Genomic DNA, 19663 nt, shown 5'->3' on the forward strand with positions numbered 1-19663 from the left:
AGTTTGCATGTTCTCCCCGTTTTCCTGTGGGTTTTCCCTCGGGTGCTCTGGTTTCCCCCACAAGTCCAAAGGCATGCGCAATAGGTAAATTAGACAAGCTAAAATGTTCGTTGTATACTGTTTGTGTGTGAATGACAGCGTATGGGTGTTTTCCAGTGATGGATTGCAGCTGGAAGGGCATTCGGTGCGTAAAACGTGCAGGTTAAATTGGCGACCCCTGATTAATAAATGGACTAAGCAGAAAAGAAAATGAATGAATAAATGAAAATGAAAGGTAAGTTAAAGACATTGTAAAATTCCCCTAAAATGTATTTGCGTTTGCTCACCTGCCCGCAACCCAGTCACAACAGACCTGTGATCTATTTTTGATAACCGCTACCCTTAAGCCTTTAGCAATGCTATGTCTACAAACAAACAAAAATGTAAACACAATCTGACTGATATTGTAGACTGCATTCAGACTCAGAATCAGTGTGGATCTGCATGCCTGCCAGCCGCTTCAGATGATGATGGCTTTACTCTATCAGGCTGACTTCAGTGCTCAGGGGAATTTCTGACATCTGATCTGCTCGACTGACATGCTTGATGGAGGAGAGCGACAGCTGGTGACTATTGTGCATCCATGTCAAAGTGCTTGTATGACACTCTAATTCACATAACACTGAAGAGAAATTTGGGTAACTTACACTATAACAAATGCTGAGTTCCACATAATTGATTTGTGTTGGGACAATGTGAAGCAATTAAGTTAATTTATTGATTTTTACAAATTTAAGTGGATTGAACATCAAATTTATTACCCCAAAAATTTCAGCTCTTTTTAAATAAGTATTTAGAACAAACAACAAACATCTTTTGTCTTGAGTGTAGAGCCAGGGCAAAAAAAGATTCCAGATTAGAATTTATTTTTATTTTTCGTGTCATGAATAGTTTCAGTTTCGGAGTCAGAAATTAACCAGACAGGACTGTGATTCTGGATAATACAAACAAAAAAAAAAGAGTACACATAAACTACTTTAAAAGAGGAAAAAAATTCCTTCTGCTTAAAGAAAAATTCAGCATAAAGATGACGGCTGCTGTTAAAATGATCCTTGTTTATACAGACTCACAAAAGATGACCAAAAAAAAAAAAAAACCTCTTGTGTATTATTCATGCCAGCAGATGGCGATGTGACTTTTTAAAGAAACACCACTCAGATATGTTTCAATGAACAATTCAATGACTCGCTTATAAAGTCTTTACTTGTTTCATTACTGAAAGCAGTGTTGAAAATATGGAGTTGCATGTTGTGTTTTTGCTGTACTTTTAATTCCTTTTTAGCAACTTCTAAGTTGTCAGTGATAGTGAGCTAGAGCATTACTTGTAATAATTAATAACAATAATTCCTTACATTTATACAGCGCTTTTCTGGGCACTCAAAGAGCTTTACACAATTGGGGGGAATCTCCTCATCCACCACCAGTGTGCAGCATCCACCTGGATGATGCGACGCCAGCCATTTTGCACCAGACTGCACACAACACACCAGTTGATTGGTGGAGAGGAGATAGACTGATGAAGCCAATTATGATATGAGGAGTGTTAGGAGGCCATGATGGACAGAGGCCTGTGGGCAAATTTGGCCAAGATGCTGGGGTGAAACCCCTACTCTTTTTCGAAGGACATCCTGGGATTTTTAACGACCACAAAGACAGGACCTAAGTTTAACGTCTCATCTGAAAGACGGCACTCACTGAGCAGTATAGAGTCTCTGTCACTATACTGGGGCATTAGGACCCACACAGACCGAAGGTTGGGCGCCCCCTGCTGGCCTCACTAACACAACTTCCGGCTGCACCCTAGCTTTCCCATGTGGTCTCTCATCCGGGTACTGACCGGACGCAGCCCTGCTTAGCTTCAGTGGGTGACCATGTGAGAGTTGCAGAGAGCTAGCTGCCGGCAAACCTAGCTAGCTTTGTACCTGGCAAACCTGACTAGATGAATCAGTGCTTTTAAAATAATCTATTGAATCAATGATTAAAAAACAAATATTTTTTTTTCATTTGAAACATCAGATTGCTTTCAAAAGGTAATTTACTCTGTTTCACTAATCTATACGCTGCCATAAGATATCAGCGTATGTTTCCAAACAAATCTTTATTACACTACTTGATATAATTTTTTCATGTTGTTTATACTTAAATATTAATATAATATGTCTCTCTAGGGTGACACGGGGGGTCAATGGTTAGCACTGTCGCCTAACAGCAAAAAGGTCACTAGTTCGAGTCTTGGTTGGGTTAGTGGGCATTTCTGTGTGAAGTTTTTATGTTCTCCCCGTGTTCGCGTGGGTTTCCTCCGCTTGCTCCGGTTTCCACCACAGTCCAAAGACATGCGTAGGGTCAGACAGAATCTGCAGACATTTTTTGTGGAGAATTTTGTTAAAAATCCGCAAATTTATGCGGAATGATTTTAGGAGCATCACAACTAAAAACATAATATATGAAATAAAAAAAATAAATTTTTGACACTTATTTAATGCTTACACTGCAAATCCAATTAGATCCACTTATTTGGCAAACAAAGCAAGTCTCTCATTTAAGATATCTACTTAAAGACAGAATATATTACTTTACAAACTGTATTGAACATAAATCATATAAACATTTTAATATTACTATTACTGTGTCATTAATATTATTACAAGGAAAGAAGATGGTGCTATACAAGGCCTGGGTAATCATCAACAAGCAAAACAACTGCATTCTGACAGTGAACTGCACCTGTACGGCAGGGTATGGGAACTTGCACTTTTATGTTTCATTCTTAGCATTCGGTGTCCGCATCATTTTTGCCGAATCATTGCTGCAATCAAAAACGAGTAAAGTGTATGATTTAGCATAGTGTGAACTTACCTGAAATGAAATAAGTACTGCAGAGTCCAGCATTTCTAATTAGGTCGCCACTTAATTCAGCTCCCTTTTAGCCGAAGACGTTTGAAATTGGCATTAAAAGCAGTGTGGTGTACGGCAAAATTTAAGTTATATTTGGAACTTGGCATCCTACCGGTGCAAAACGACATGTTAGCTAATGCAACTGGTCTTTTTTTGCAACCTTTATCTTCATGCAAAAATAAACATTCTTTTCTAGTACTTTCAATAAAAAATTTAATATGTTGATATTTGATCAGAGAACTAATTTTACTGGAGTGATAATTTATTATGTTCTATTACTCAAGTGTTAAACAGACAGTCATTTACAACGGTTATCAGTGATTGAATCGAAATATATATATATATAGTACACAAATGTATATATGTCAATTCCTATTTAACCAGGATAACAACATTAGCTGCGAGATTAGATATTTAGTGGTGTGGAATATCAGACAAATCCCCCATGAACAGGGGTGTTTTTGTGTTTTTCGTTTGCCGTCTGTGTGAGTTAAAAGGATGTGTCTGTGATTGAGAAGGGAAAAGCTGATCTCTGTGCTGATACTAAAGGGATCTGATGGAAAGGAGATTAATGAAAGCCCCCATTTGTCTATTCCCATACCCGCCCACAAGGTGAGTCTCCCCTCCAGCAGAAGCTAGTGGAGGATTACAAGTTTTAATCCCAGGGGCAGAAGCAATTACACTGTTTAGACGGAAAGAAATGTACAAGATGGAGGCAATAACAGGTCTGAAAGTCTGAGCTGTACTTACAGTATAGATGGTGCTAAGGCATTCTTACTTTCGGTAATGTTATTGTATTACACACTTTAACACATAACGTGTCCCAGCTTGTAGAGAAGAAAAGAGCTATAGTTTTTTAAGCGGATTCACAATATTCATATCTTTTTGTACATTAATATTAAAGGAGACCCAAAATCAAGGACCACAATATTATGGAGATTTGTGGGATGCTTCTGTCTGCAATCATCTTTTAAAGCTAATAGCCATTTCCTGAAACACTTAGTGACCCAAAATATCCTACAAACCACCTATTGCAAGAGTAACACGTTCTAAGAACCCCTAACATGAACCCAATTACCCTAGCAACACCTTATTAACAACCAATAACTCAAGCAACAACTTAGTGACAACCCAAAATGACCAACCAACTGATTCACATGTGATGACAACTGCTAAATAGAACTGTCTAGCCCAGGGGTGGGCAAACTCGGTCCTGGAGGGCCGGTGACCTGCACAGTTTAGCTCCAACTCTAATCACACACACCTGCTTAAAGATTTCTATTGATCTTGAAGAAACTGATTAGCATGTTCAGGTGTGTTTGATTTGTGTTGCAGCTAAACTATGCAAGACACTGGCCCTCCAGGACCGAGTTTGCCCACCCCATACAGTAGCATTCACCATGAACATCCTAGCACACATGTGAAGTAGCAACAAGTCAGAACACCACAACAATATTTATTTTACAGCTACAGAGGTTACACTCTACACATGCTGATTTGTTGTAACCGAATATTAAGTCAAAATTTCTAAACCCAATTTTGGGTTAATTTTTTTAAAAGTAAATTTAAATTACACTTTTTAACTCATTATTGGTTTACCACAACCCAGCATTTTTAGAGTATAATGGCTGCCAACTTTCTTCGAAACACCATCTTTTGTGTCCAACAGAACAATAAAAACCGACCCAGGCTCATTCTAAATGTACCACTATAAACATTTCCAGAGACCATCAAATATGTCCCAGGAACTATGTTTTTTGCAGTTTTTGATTTCGCAAATCTACCAGAGGCCACTGTGTACGCCTTTTAAGATCCTACCAGAGACCGCTGTCGACTGACTGACTGACTCACCCTCTTCCCTAAACCCAACCAACAGTATTTTAAAAAGCACAGATTGACTTGCTCACCCACTTCCCTAAACCCAACTGACAAATTTAAAAAGTTATTTAAAAATAGAAAAGGCCTTGTCTGATTTTTGCAATGTTTTACCACATTCTCACACTGATATTTATTTATTTATTTTATTTTATTTTTCGGCTTACCTGCTTCCCGTTCTTTACCTGACTCAAACCCCGTCATCATGGTCAACACCTCTCTACGTCTCTAGTCCACCAACATACATGGTTAGCTAACTGGACAAACCAGATTACAGCCGAAAAGCCGTCCATAAGGAGTTAGGCAGTCAGCTGGTGAGAACAAAAGGAACGGCGTCATACCGCCCCGTAGCATTTTCTTTAAAAACTAAAGGCATCCATATGTACTTCTGGCTACATAATTCACGATCTCCAGAAATAGGGCTACATTTTCAAAATGAGCCTATATTGATAGAAACTCATGAAGATTTGAAACCTCGTTTTCAATTAGGTTCCTATCCCTTTAAATAAAACTCATTCATTAATTTTCCTTATTTTCCCTATTTATCAGGGGTCACCACAGCAGAATGAGCCACCAATTATTTCGGCATATGCTTTATGCAGCGAATGCCCTTCCAGCCACAACCCAGTACTGATAAACTAAATAAAACATATATAGCTGCAAAACTGTGTAGATAGAGCAAAAGGCCACATAAAGTATTATAGATTACTAACAATTATAAATGATTTGCTGATATTATAAGCTGTTTATCCCAGCTGAGAGGATGTAGAGGGATATTACTGAGCATAATCTCTGCTCTGCTGATTTTGGACGCGTACACAAAGAAAAACAGTCTGTCTGGAACATTCAGCAAAGGATGATCCAAGCTCTTTATCTCCATGAATGTGTGTGTGTGTGTGTGTGTGTGTGTGTGTGTGTGTGTGTGTGTGTGTGTGTGTGTGTGTGTGTGTGTGTGTGTGTGTCTTTTGTCATCTAAAATCAGGTCATATGCTGATTGATGCCCGAGGTCTTCCTAGATCGAGAACCAGGCAGACTTTAGGAAAGCAGAAAACAGAAAGGGAAGACAGGAAGGGAGCGTTTGACAACCACACCAGGAACAAATGCCACATTATGATAACCACCACCTGTAAACCGCACTTCCTGAAACACATCCAACATCCTATTTTCTAGAAACTTTGCAGTGTTTTTTTTTTACCATAACTAGTATTATCCTGGATTAAGCTGACACTCCATTTGATGTCCAGTGTTTGTGATTTCTTAGTCTATTTTCTGGGCGGCTTAGACAATAGAGGTCTACCACAGCTGTGTTTACCACTTTGGCCCCATTTCCACCTCTCAAGGCGGGCTGCTTTTAACAAGCCTTTTCAAAAACATACAGAGCCCCAAACACACGCAGAGACTCTCACCAGGAAAAGCTAACGCACCTTTATCAGCACAAATGTCCATTAATGAAGTAGCACATTGCCATAACAAAGCCATTAGCATTAGCCAATAGTATAGCGGACATCAAGTGCTGAGGCTGGACAAGCAAAAAGGAAATTTCGCCGCTTTATAACATGTGAGGTCATTTGCTGTTTTTCTTGTGTTCATCTCAGGAGGTTGTTTGTTTTTGTGGTGATTTGGCTGGCAGGAGCGCTCTGCGGTAGACGCTCTCTTAGCTTCTGTGATTGAGGCCCACATAAGGTTAGCAGACTGTTTGTCTTGATGAGAGGATGAGATTTCAAAGGCGAGTGAAAAGCAAAGAGCTCGCTGTTGAAGACTTTATGTAATACCTGTAATAAAATGATCAACAAAACTGTGTTGTACAATTTTAGGCTTAAAACAAAATGAAAAATACAACACATATAATGTAGACTAGAGCATATACATGTAAAATAAAATTTTACAATGCTAATACACTGCTAGTGCATTGTTATTCTTTAGGTAAACAATTAATCTGTGCAGGTTCACTGAAAAATAACATTTATTTTGGTCATCTTTAAAGTCTGACCAATAGGGGAATTACCAACCTTTGTCACACATGACGTCACACGGGTTCAATAGCGAATACTGGTTGCAAAAAAAGACCGGTTGCAATCGCAGACATGTCCTGCTGTGCTGTAAAATAGCAAAATCGAAAGTCCAAAAATAGAAAACATAAATTTTACTGTACACCACACTGCTTTTAATGCCAACTAGACAACTAGGCTAACAGCCATCATAAGAGGACCTAATTTAAAATGCTCAACTCTGCAATTCTAAATTCATAACAGGTAAGTTCACACTATGTTGAATCATACACATTACTCTTTTTTTGATTGCAGCAATGATTTCAGCAAAATCGTTAAATATGGTTAATTAAACTGCAGACACTGAATACTTAGAATAAAATGGAAAAATGTAAGTTCACATACCCTGCCGTACAGGTGCAGTTCACTGACAGAATGCAGTTGTTTTGCTTGATGATATCCAGGCCTTGTACAGATACGTCTTCTTTGCTTGTCTTTGGCTAGGCAGAACCTTGGTTTTTAGCTCTACAAAGTTTTGAATCTGGTAATCATGGAACATTATTTCTTGCACTTGACCATACAGAACAACATTGTTGGCATCCAAAGACTTGTATCCCTTTAACTTCTCCCATGTAAAATCAATTGGAGTTTTAATGAGATTGTATGTTTTGGGCTGGATGCTTGGCCATTTCATCTTATCCAATTTCCATTGGGAGGGTGCTATCACTAATGGACCTGTCAGATGAACGGCGCTTATTTTACGTTAATTTTGCCGAATAACTGTGCCTATCACGGGGTATTGAGCTGTTATAATACACTGAAAGCATTATGGAAATAATATATATAATATGTAATCAATATAACTTATCTCTAATACAACAACAAACTCTGTGCCATATAATTTCCTCACTGTAAATGCTAACGCTCCAGTTTTTTTTTTTTCCTGCAACCTCGCTGTGTGCGCATCCTGAATGTTTGCAAACCAGTAATTCGACTATTGCTTCCATCTTAAGAGTGGCGGTCCTTTTCAATTTACATCAGTTTCTCATGCGAAAATGTAGGTATTTTACGTTTTGTCAGTTTAGTGGCTGATTCGTACAAATTTGTATGAGTTCAGTTGTACAAAAATGTAAAATTTTTAAAATGAGGCTTGGCACCCAATCCCACCCCTAAACCCAACCATCATTGGGTGATGAGCAAATCTTACTAAATTTTACTAATTAGATTGTACAAATTCATCCGAATTAGCCACTAAATCAAAAAGTTATTAATTGCTGTGAGACTACGTTTGTTTGACGCCTTCAGTGACAATATTCTTAACCACTCACCTCTTACCATTGGTTTGCAATGACAAAATTTTATGCATAAAAAAGTCCCCCTTTCCTCACTGCTCAATATATTTAATTTCAGTTGGAAGTACATCAATATACTAAAATAAAAGCCTCAGTAGTTTCCGGATCACACTAATTTTAAAGGTTTAGTGCACCACATGTGTAATTTGTCGTCATCATCATTTACTCACCTTCATGTCATTTCCAAGCCTATGAGAGATTTGCTCATCTTCAACAGCACACATATTCCCTCCATTGAAAGTCTAAAGTGGTTCCAAACCTGTATGATGAAGGCAAAACATGGTTTTTAAAGAATTTTGCAAATAAGCTATTGACATCCATAGTAGGAAAATATATTGTGGTAGTAAGTGCGTACGGGTTTCTTTAAAATACTGTTATTTGTGTTCAGCAAAAAAAAAAAAAAAAAAGGAAAACAAATAGACCTGAAACAAGTAAAGAACTTTTTTTTTTTTTTTTTTTTTTTGCTGAACTAACCCTTTAATGTTTTAATTTGCATGTTAGCTGTGTCATTGTCAATGTTTACATGAGTGTTTACATAAATGCTCTAGCATTATATATTCTCTTTGTATTTTCAACTGGACTCAAGTTATTTTGTTTCCTAAGACTTTTACACTATATGAGAGGCTCTCCTTTTCACTCTAAATGACAAGTTGCTATCATTTTATATTTTTTTCCATTTGACTTTTTGTTCCCTCGCATACAAGTGTTTCTGCATGCGAATATTGTATGAGGCATGTGATTGGCTGGGTTGGGTGATAAATTACTGCAATTACAGTAATTGTTGTTATTAAGTTATATTAAACGCATTTGTGCATTTATATTCATACTTAATGCATTCAGGCTAGTGTTTTTGATACAATTATGATAAAACCTGCATTTACTTGATATCTGTTAGAGCAGTGGTTCCCAACCTTTTTCTTTGGGGCCCCCCCCATAAACATATACAAACATTGGAGCCCCCCCACCATATAAATACACACGCACGCACGCACACACATATGTACTGTGTGTATATATATATATATATATATATATATATATATATATATATATATGTGTGTGTGTGTGTGTGTGTGTGTGTGTGTTTGTGTAATATTAATATATAGTAATATGTATAGAAAATATTAATTAATCAGTTTTAACTTGTCTTGGCCTTCAATAAAACCAAAATTTAGGTAGGCTTTGTCATACTGTCTAATCTTCGCCTCTGAAGAATCACAGCATTTACGTTTGTCTGCCATTTTTGTTTTGATTTTGCCTTTATGACACGTTGACAAGCAGATTGCCTGAGTGAGCAAAATTTAAATAATTATTTAAAGTTATTTATTTTAATTATTTTCACTATTATGTTGGAATTTTAAGCATGTGTTTAGATTATTTTTTATTTTTTGGGCTGCTCGATTTTGGGAAAAATCATAATCACGATTATTTTGGTCATAATTGTAATCACGATTATTCAAAACCATTGCCAGTTAAAGTCAAAATTATTAGCGCTCCTGAGATTTTTTTTTTATAAATATTTCCCAAATTATGTTTAACAGAGCAAGGAATTTTAACAGTATTTCCTATAATATTTTTTCTTCTATTTGTTTTATTTTAGCTAGAATAAAGACAGGTTTAAATATTTTGAAACCAATTTAAGGTCAATATTATTAGCCCCCTTAGCAAATATATATTCTGATTGTCTGCAGAATAAACTACCGTTATAATGACTTGCCTTATTACTCTAATTAAGCCTTTGAACTGCACTTTAATCTGAATGCTTGTATTTTGAAAAATATCTAGTAAAATATTATGTACTGTCATCATAGCAAAGACAAAAAGAAATCAGTAATTAGAAATGAGATATCAAAACTATTATGTTCAGAAATAAGTTAATAAAATATTCTTTCCATGAAACAGAAATTGGGCAGGAAAAGGTTTGCTAATTTTCAAGAGGGCTAATAATTCTGACTTCAACTGTATACATACAGTTATTTTCCACCCTGCAATGGAAAGAGAAATAAATACAATAGAATAAAAATATGAAACAAACTGTGCTTTAAGCATCTTCACTGTAAGAAAAACCCTTTAGCTACAGCATTCCTTCAGTCAAGAGCAGAAAAGGTTTTCTCGTTGTGTTTGTTTAATAATAATAAAAACAGGCGGCAGAAGGATTATAGCGCGCTGTATCTTTAATGGTTTCTCTTTCACGTCTTTTGATCCTCAACTCGTTTGTTTATTACACAAATGAGGGTTAATGTAAATAATCAGTAAACACCGCGTTTTGACACCTATTTGACCATTAAAGCGTTCACGTTAAGATGACTTTAGATGTCTGCGCTCCTTTGCTCGTCTCAGTGTGTGAATGCTGACCGGCCGCATATGCTTCTGACTGCGTGATCGTGCTGCACACACACATAAGCTCTTTCGCGCTTTTAAGAGCAACACGTGTACAACTGTGGCGAAATATGATGCAATAATCATTTATCTCGATTAATGCTTTTTATAATCGTTTGAAACCGAAATCTAAATCGGATTTTCGATTAATTGCAAAGCCCTTTATAATAGTGGACCATTTTTATGCCTTTTTCTACCTCAATACTTATCCTCTCCCGCGCCCCCCCTGTGAACTCTGGCGCCCCCCTTAGGGGGGCGCGGACCCCAGGTTGGGAACCACTGTGTTAGAGCATGCAGGAACTAAAAAAATAATTTCTCTCAAAAGGCTGCAAATGATTTTATGTTTACTCAATGTTTTAAGAAACCATTATATAATCATATATTATATAATACTCATATACTGTATAATCATTCTAAATGTTGTACCTTGGGGCAGTTGGCTCAGTGGTTGACACTGTCATCACACAGCAAGAAAGTCGCTAGTTTGAGTCCTGGCTCTAAAAACAACTGCCTGGATGTACTTTCACCTGCTCATTATATTAGGTACTTGCTACACCACAAAACATAAAATTATACACAAAACATTGTTCTGAGCAGTAATAAAATTGGATTAACTTTTTAATAAAACACTAAACTAGCTGACGAAAACAGCTGAATGAAGATTGTGGTTCATATACTAATCTATGTCACAACATTGCGCCAAATATAGGACTGAAGGGCTTAGTTCTGCAAAATAACTACTTAAATATACATGCATTTACATGACTACTTGCCACAAAATGTAAAAATAATCTGTAATAGTTTATTATTGGGGCGACTTGATGATGCAGTGGGTAGAGTTGTCTTCTCACAACAAGAAAGTCATTGGAACAGTGCATGTTCTCCCCGTGTTCGTGTGGGTTTCCTCCACGTTCCCCTGTAGTCCAAAGTCATGTGAAGTAGGTGAATTGGCTTAGCTAAATTGTCCGTAGTGTGTGTACTGTTGAAGTCAGAATTATTAGCATCCCTGAATTATTAGCCCCCCGTTTATTTTTTCCATGATTTCTGTTTAACAGAAAGATTTTTTCAACACATTTCTAAACATAATAGTTAATAAGTAACTCATTTCTAATATTTAATTTATTTTATCTTTGCCATAATGAAGTAAATAATATTTTACTAGATATTTTTCAAGACCCTTATACAGCTTAAAGTGGCATTTAGGGTGCTTTCACACTACCACTTTTGGTCCGCACCCGGGTTCGTTTGATGTCATAGTACGGTACGTTCAGCTACTGTCAATGTGTCTTCTGAACTCGGGTGTGCACCCATGAACCGTACCCGAGTCCGCCTGCAAGAGGTGGTCTGGGGTACGGTTCATGCGAACTCTGGTACCGTTCACTTCTGATGTGAATGCAATCGTAACAAATCACGGAAGTGAACCGCCAACTGTACAACAAACTATCGTTTTCATAACGTTCATTCGTGTTTGTGTGTCACGTTTCGTACCTTGGTGACTGAGCCAGGGCAAACACAGTGATACATGATGTCTGCTTGTCTCCTCCAAAAACAGCTTCTGCTGACACTTTGTGATGTTCTGAATGTTTATAACATTTTTGCTGCAGATGGAGGCGAGTCGCTTTCTTTAAGTCCCAAACCAAAAGTTTCAGTTAAAGCAGAAAGACCGCCATGTGCGGAAGTCTTGCTTTCGTGACCGTCACCTAGCAACAGCCGTAAACAAAACAGCAGCTCGATGACGCAAGCGTACCGGGGTTCAGAAGAAAAAAAGACAGTGTGAACACAAACCAACCGAGGAGATGGCAGGGGGAGACAATCGAACTTGGGTACAGTCCATGCAATTGAACCAAGCGTGAAAGCGCCCCTAAAGGCTTAACTAGGTTAATTAGGTTTACTAGGCAAGTTAGGGTAATTAGGCAATTTATTGTACAACGATGGTTTGTTCTGTAGACTATCGGAAAAAAATAGAGCTTAAAAGGGTTAATAATTTTGACTCTAAAATGGTTCTTAAAAAATTAATAAACTCTTTTATTCTTGCCGAAATTAAACAAATAAGACTTTCTCTAGTAGAAAAAATACTACCAGATATACTGTGAAAATTTCCTTGCTCTGTTAAACATATTATGGGAATATTTATAAAAGAAAAAAAAAACTAAGGGGGACTAATAATACTGACTTCAACTGTATGTCTATGTGTCCTGGTCCACCAGGTTGGGGGTTGAGCATTGGGTTAACAACCCACCTCATAAAAACATTTTTATGGTGTGGCTTAATATCAACGATATTATATTATTGATATAAAATGGCCCTGGAAGTAATTAAGTAACAGTTTATTATTAATTCTTAAATTAAAGGCTAAGCTAAAAATGGCTAAATGGAGTAAACACTAACCTACATATTATTGAGTAACAAGATGCCAAACAGTCAAAAACAGTGACAGACAAGCATATAAATGTGGATGTGAATGAATTTACAGACAGCAAGGATGATTTGAAGTAACCCGGCTGACCCTGTGTTATTTAGCGGTTGTTGTCTCGGAATAACATACCCTGGAAAGCTGTGACTGACCAAACAGAATCAAGTATTCCAGATAGAAGTGTAATAACTATTTGGCTCAGCAATAGATGGCAAATTTTGCAAAAAGCTGTTGTGAACCTTGCTTTAAAGTAAAAAGGTGAAACATTTCTTCACCTGGGGTTAATGGTTTTGTGAGAATGAAGATAACTCCTGTTTAAGCGCATTGTAAAAAGCCCTTAAGCATATTTGTGGTCAATGTTTGTTTGGTCACAATTCACCAGAGACCAATTTGATAATTTCTTGTAAGGTAAATTTAGCTCAGATAGAGTACACAGATAACACTAAATAAACCAACTTTTTTAAAAACTCCTGTGACGTGGTTTGATGCAAGCTGTTCCCTGTTTTCTCACTTTTCTCACTATGAATTGGAACAAGATGGAGAGAATGAGACATGGAGAAAGACAGCAAAACGGTGGGAATGAGATCCTGTCTGGCTGAGGTTGTTCTCCTTCAGTTTCCCTCTCTTCCTGAAAGTCCCTCCCTCTCGCCTGTTGTTTTTCCTGGCCAGCTGTACTTACTGTTCCCTCTCTGCATGTATGTGAGCTTGAAGAGTTGCACTCCTATCCACTCCCTTTCCCTTGAGCTCACACTCACACACACACACTCACACAAACACACACACATGTGCTCATAATGAACAGATCTGTCTGCACAATGAGGCTCTGATGGAATGTTACTACACTCTGTGCTCTTTTAAGTAAGTGGTAAACAAATTTGGATCAGAGAGAAGGTGGAGGAGGGTGGTAAAGATGATGAAATGTAAAGGACAAAGCTATGTCGCTGTCCATCCTGTTTGTAGCATTTTTACCTTCCCCTCGAAGGACTCTTCCAAGCACCTGCAGCTCCCAAAATAAAATTAAAAAAACAGTGCGGTACAGTTATGACAAATAGATTTTTTGTATTATCTTAATATGTGGAATTGTATAAAATATAGAAAAAAAGTGTGTAATAAGAATGAAATGACACAAGGAGAAAGTACTGAACCACTGAAATGTATTTAATACTTCATATAAAATACTTTTGTGATGGCAGCTTAAAGACGCCTCTCATATGGAGAATTGCTCAGACTTCAACATGTAAAAATCTTGATGATTCTGTGGGTCTCGTCCATCAAATCTAATCCTCATGTTGTATTTTCTACTGGATTCACATCAGGTGATTGGCTGGGCCATTCAACGGCTTGATTTTCTTCCTCCGAAAGCATTTGGGAGTTTGCTTGGCTGTGTTTTGAATCGTAGTTTTGCTGAAATGACCACCCTGGTTTGATCTTCATCATTCTGGTAGATGTTGGACTGAAGCAGCTTATATTAATTAACAATAAGGAAGGGCAGATGGTTGCTAAAGAACTACTGAGAAATTTCAGTTGCTGTCTGTGCTTTCACTGCTTTTTATACATCTCCTTTTCTTCATGTGTTTAATACTTTTTCCCCTGTGTAATTTTATTTTACACAACTTAATTTGTAAACTAATTAATGTTGTTTTCTTAGCTTATATATATTTCTTTGGTTGCTATTAACATCCGGTGAAAATATTAAGTCAACATCACCTTTATAAATATGTTCACAAAAAAAAAAATGCTGACAGGTTCAACAATGATTTTCCCCTCTGTGTATGTTGATGTGATATAATGATGTTCTTTGTGACCCTCCCAAAATGAGAATTTTTTTGCTAATAGTTTGATCATTTTATTTGTATATATTATTAGTGGATTTTATATATATATATATATATATATATATATATATATATATATATATATATATATATATATATATATTTATATATATATATATATATATATATATATATATATATATATATATATATATATATATATATATATATATATATATACTTAACATTTGGTTTAAATGCTTCACATGAAGTGGTAGCTAGAAATGTTAAAATCACAAACAATTATCTGTTAGAAAAAAAAGCAAACAAAAACAAAACAGATTAGTTATTCCCAAGAGTGGCACCTGTTGCCAATAAATGGTTTAGAGTGATAACACACACACTATTACTCATTATTATTACCACAGACATCAAATCATACCTATTAAAGCTGACAAAAACCTTCAATATTTATTATTTTTCTACATAATTCACACATACATACATTTACAGGAAACTCCTACTGAAAAAGGAGGGGGGAGACCATTTTAGATCTGTGATCATCAGAAAACTATTCCAATGGCAGACCAGGCCATGAATAGTTCACCTTCATGAGAGCTCGCATGTGAAATGAGGGTCATTAACACTTGCGGGCAGAGAGCTTTTGAGTCGCGCACAGAGGGCACCATGTTTGAAGGTCAATGAAGCAGGGGGCTGAATCATTTTCTTACTGGAAAGCAGTGAGTCACACACTCCCACCCCCATTATTCAAGCTTATCCATTGTCAAACCAACAGATGTTTTTGCGTTCATCCTCGATGGCTTGCAGGTTGCATTTCCATTGTCAGATGGAATTTCCTTTAAGTGAATTTTTAGCATTTTTGCATGTTTTGGTAAAACTTATTTTTATACTTATTGTCAATTACTATATCTTTGTTTTATTATGCTGGAAAATAAATAAGCATGCATTGACTTTACTGCTATGGAAGCTAAAGAATATTGCCAAATAAAGTACTTATTTATTTCAGAACATAGGTAATATCTGATTTGTTGACTGAAACATTTTGGTTTAATATCAAATCTTTTTAGTTCATCCGAATGGTGTAAAACCTGGTAAAGATTATGGCAATATTAGTATTATTTGAAGAGATTTTTGTCCTAAACAAATTGCCGGACTGTATTGTGGTTCAAAATTGAGTGCATTTTAAATTTGAATACAAAATAAAATTGTCAAGTCAAAACATTTAGTATTGAATCTAAACAAAATATTACTGAATAGGGTATATGCCGAGCTAGTGCTGTTCCCATGCGGATACACTTCCGGTGACCTGTTATTGTGAACTTTTTACCATTTTATACGGTTCCCTATACAGCATCGATTTTGTAATGTCATTAAAATACATTCAGTTAAATAAACTTTAGCATTTATTTGCTCAAGCGTAAAACGAGACAAAAAGCTGTTTACTCGCACGCGCCCGTCAGAATCGGCAGGCTAACGCAGAAGCTCCATTGAATATACTGGGGTAAAATAAATGCCCATATTATAAAGATATGGCAGGGGAAATGTAATTTAATGCAGTGCTTCTTGTACAATCTGAGACCCACTTTAAATCGGATATCACTCAGCTAGTGTAGATCGCTGATTTTTAAAGAAAACAGACCTTAAACGCACCGGATTTTGCATTGGCATTCAATTCGCCGGAAGTGCTTAACCAACAAATTAAAAGTCCTATTAGCATGCTTCGGCATATACCCCATTCTCTCTTTTAATATAGAAAAACCACTTTGACTGAAGCCACAGAAAAAGCCTGATTTCTACCACATTTTCAAATTTTACCACATTCTCACCCTGTTATTTACTTGTTTATTTTATTTTTTAGCTTTTGTTTTTGTCTTACCTGCTTTCTAGAACTATTCTTCGTCAGACTTGTACCCGTTGTCATGTTCAACTCCTCTCTGCATCTCAAATCCCCTACGTATGTGGTGAGCCACTGGACAAACTGGTAACATCAGGAAAGCTGTCCACACGGAGGTAGCTGGTCAGCTGGTAAGCAAGAAAAGAAACTGTTATATCGCCCCATAGCATGTGTTTTCAAGCTGAAATGCAGCCATACATAGTTGTGGCTACCTAATTCGTGATCTTTAGAAATGTATATAGAGCTACAAGAGCCTATGTTGCAACCTCCACTTGTTTCAAACCTGTTTGAGTTTCTTTCTGTTTAACACAAACAAATATATACAGAAGAATCTTGGGGGGAAACTGCATCCATATATTTTATGCTATGGATGTCAATGGCTGTCCAATGTTCTTCAGAATATATTGTTTTGTGTTAAACAGAAGAAATACATTCATAAAGGTTTAGAACCACTTGAGTGTGAGGAAATGGTGAGGAAATTTTCGTGTTGGGGTGAATTGACTGCCACACACCAGATGGTAAAAAAGTCACATCACTGCTGTTTGCAGAAAAACAGCAAAGGAAACTTTCTTGTGAAGTGTGAGCTGACGTAGATCCGGTTATATAACCCCAACAACATCATCATCACAGGCAGCTATGGTTTAGGGATATATAAACGACTGGAGTTCCCGAAGGGCTCTGTTCTGTTGGTTGAGTCTTTGTGGGTGTAGGCTGAAGATGTGTGTTTGCCATATGTGATAACACGGTCCTTCTGTAGCTGAAGCCCTGCAGGGGCCAGAAGGTGTCAGGGCTTCAGCGCTGTGGGTGGAATTCAACACGGCTTCAGCTTGAAGCGCTATTACTGAGCTCAAGTCAAACTCTCACCATTAGGTGCCTCTTAACGGTGTGGGCGAAGCACATCATTCAGTAAAGGGCCTCGCAGGGGTGAATTATTCTTACAGACACTTTGTAGAGTGGAGCTGGAGAGGTATGGGCTCAAAATGAAATCCACCTACTTATAAAAGAGACTTGCCTACCTCTGCATTGATGTAATTCAGCATTTATATAATACAAAACTCCCACTTAGAGTCGACCACACCCACAGAAATAAAAAATATGATGTTCTGGAAAGAGTGGGAAGGCAATGTTTATCATGGGAATGCAGCACAGGGAACCGTTCGTCCAACCAAAGATGAGAATTTTGAGGCGGGAACTAACTTTTGGACCAGCCATTTGCAGACTGGAAGGGTTTTTTGAGAAACCTGTTTGAAGCTAATAGCTGTTTTCAGACAGACTGCTGCAAGGATGGACAAAACAAACATTTTGAAGAACAAAAAGGCATTTCATCACATCTTGGTTCCCTTGTTCTTACATCATTGGGTTTTGGTTTATGGATTTTACACAAAAATAGATTTTATAAAAGTGAGTTGCTAACAAATGATTAAATGACACTAGGAAGGATTTCAGGAACAATAAACATCAATAAACACATAAATAACTTTCAAATAAAGATTGAAAGAATTGTCTGAAGTTTACAGCCATGGAATCAGAATTGACAATATTCACTTTGTTAAAGCACATTGCTATCCTTAATTAATCTATACAAGTTAATCTACAGGGAGAAAAATGTTTGATCCTGGTCTAAGATGACATTGGAATGCTAATTTGAGAAAACTATCATGACCGGTGATACCCAAAGTAGGTGGGCCAAAGTTTGCCTGTTGTAACCTTTGATTTGGCCCACCATGCCACCTGAGAGGAGAAGTGAGTATGATGGAGAGGGTTGGGGTCAATGCCTTTAACACAGAAATAGTAATTTCCAATTTAATTTATCCTTTCTTGTTAGTTTTATTGCTAATTCAATTAATCAAACGTTAATTACATAGCACCTTATTACAGAAGGCTGCCCAAAGTGCTTTGCAGTCTTAAAAACAAACATTTAAACATTAAAACAAATAAAATTATGAGAACACAAATGTTCATTAAACAATTAAATGATTATTGAATTAAAAGTATTGTTCAAATTAATGTTGTAAATGAATCTGATTTAAAAAAAATGTAAATACTGTCACTCGACAGATAGAGGTCTAGAAGCAAATCAAGGCAAAAACTAGGCATGGGCTGGTATAAGATTCTAACGGTATGATAACCTTGGATAAAAATATAAATATACTTTTCCTAACCGCGGTTTACCTTGAAAACCGTTATCATGCCATGCCTGACAAAAACTAGGGTAATTCTGTTATAAATTAGATTTTGTTTTTATTGTAAGAAGTTTATTATAAAATAAAAAAAAAACTATTAGTTAAAATAAAGCAATATTTATATTCTAGTTCTATATTAGAAATATATATACCCATGTCCACTATATTTACCTTTGGCCCACAACAAGCCTCTATCAAGTTTGTTTTATTGCCCTTTATAAGAAAAAGTTTGTGCACCTCGTGATCATGAAAGTCGTGAGAAAATAATAAACTTTTGTTAACACAGTTATTTCATGCCAAAATAAAAAGCCCAAAAACCAACAAACAAACTAGGCATTTTCATCATAAATTCTTGAGTAACCTGCTGATTGTGTATGTTGTATAACTTTTCATTGGCACTTACCTTGTTATTTTTTTTCTAACAAGCTGTCCTCTGGTCTTATGACAGCAGATGTGAATTTAAACAATTCAAAGTCTAAAGGAATGAAAATTTGTTTTTGAAAACAAATTGTGTCATCGAAATAACCCTCAATATCACATTTTATCCCTTGGCTTATGTCATATTATTATATTTTCCACTGTATATAGTTTGTAGTCATTCACAGAGCTGAAATGAACTAACGCTGCTGTGTATTCTTAAACAAAAACAAATGAAGGGTGTGTACGGACAGCCTCAGCAAACTTGAACCTTCAAAACAACCGTCTGTTTGTGTTTGTCAGCGGTTTGCGCGCGTCTTTGGGGAGTTGATGGACAGCGCTCTGGCCAATAAGATCACTCGGAGATTTCAATTTGTTGCTTCTAACCTCTGATTGGTTAGTCCTGCGTAGTGGGCGAAACCGCATTTTCCG

General features: G+C 36.7%; 1 long non-coding RNA gene across 6 annotated transcripts; it reads right to left on the reverse strand.

Moving 5' to 3' along the window:
• Positions 1 to 6214: 6214 nt before the first annotated feature.
• LOC137490367 (uncharacterized) lies at positions 6215 to 19525 on the reverse strand. 6 transcript variants are annotated; one of them, XR_012386127.1, is made up of 7 exons: positions 19218 to 19525; positions 16614 to 16759; positions 10955 to 11078; positions 8320 to 8408; positions 7203 to 7297; positions 6819 to 6906; positions 6215 to 6581 (listed from the first exon to the last, which is right to left on the reverse strand). It is a non-coding gene; the product is annotated as an uncharacterized lncRNA (long non-coding RNA). The 6 variants fall into 6 exon arrangements; XR_012386126.1 differs by having other exon boundaries at positions 7203 to 7322; XR_012386125.1 differs by having other exon boundaries at positions 7203 to 7338.
• Positions 19526 to 19663: the final 138 nt, after the last annotated feature.

The sequence above is a fragment of the Danio rerio genome, chromosome 10 (assembly GCF_049306965.1).
Source record: "Danio rerio strain Tuebingen ecotype United States chromosome 10, GRCz12tu, whole genome shotgun sequence".
Lineage (NCBI taxonomy): Eukaryota > Metazoa > Chordata > Actinopteri > Cypriniformes > Danionidae > Danio > Danio rerio.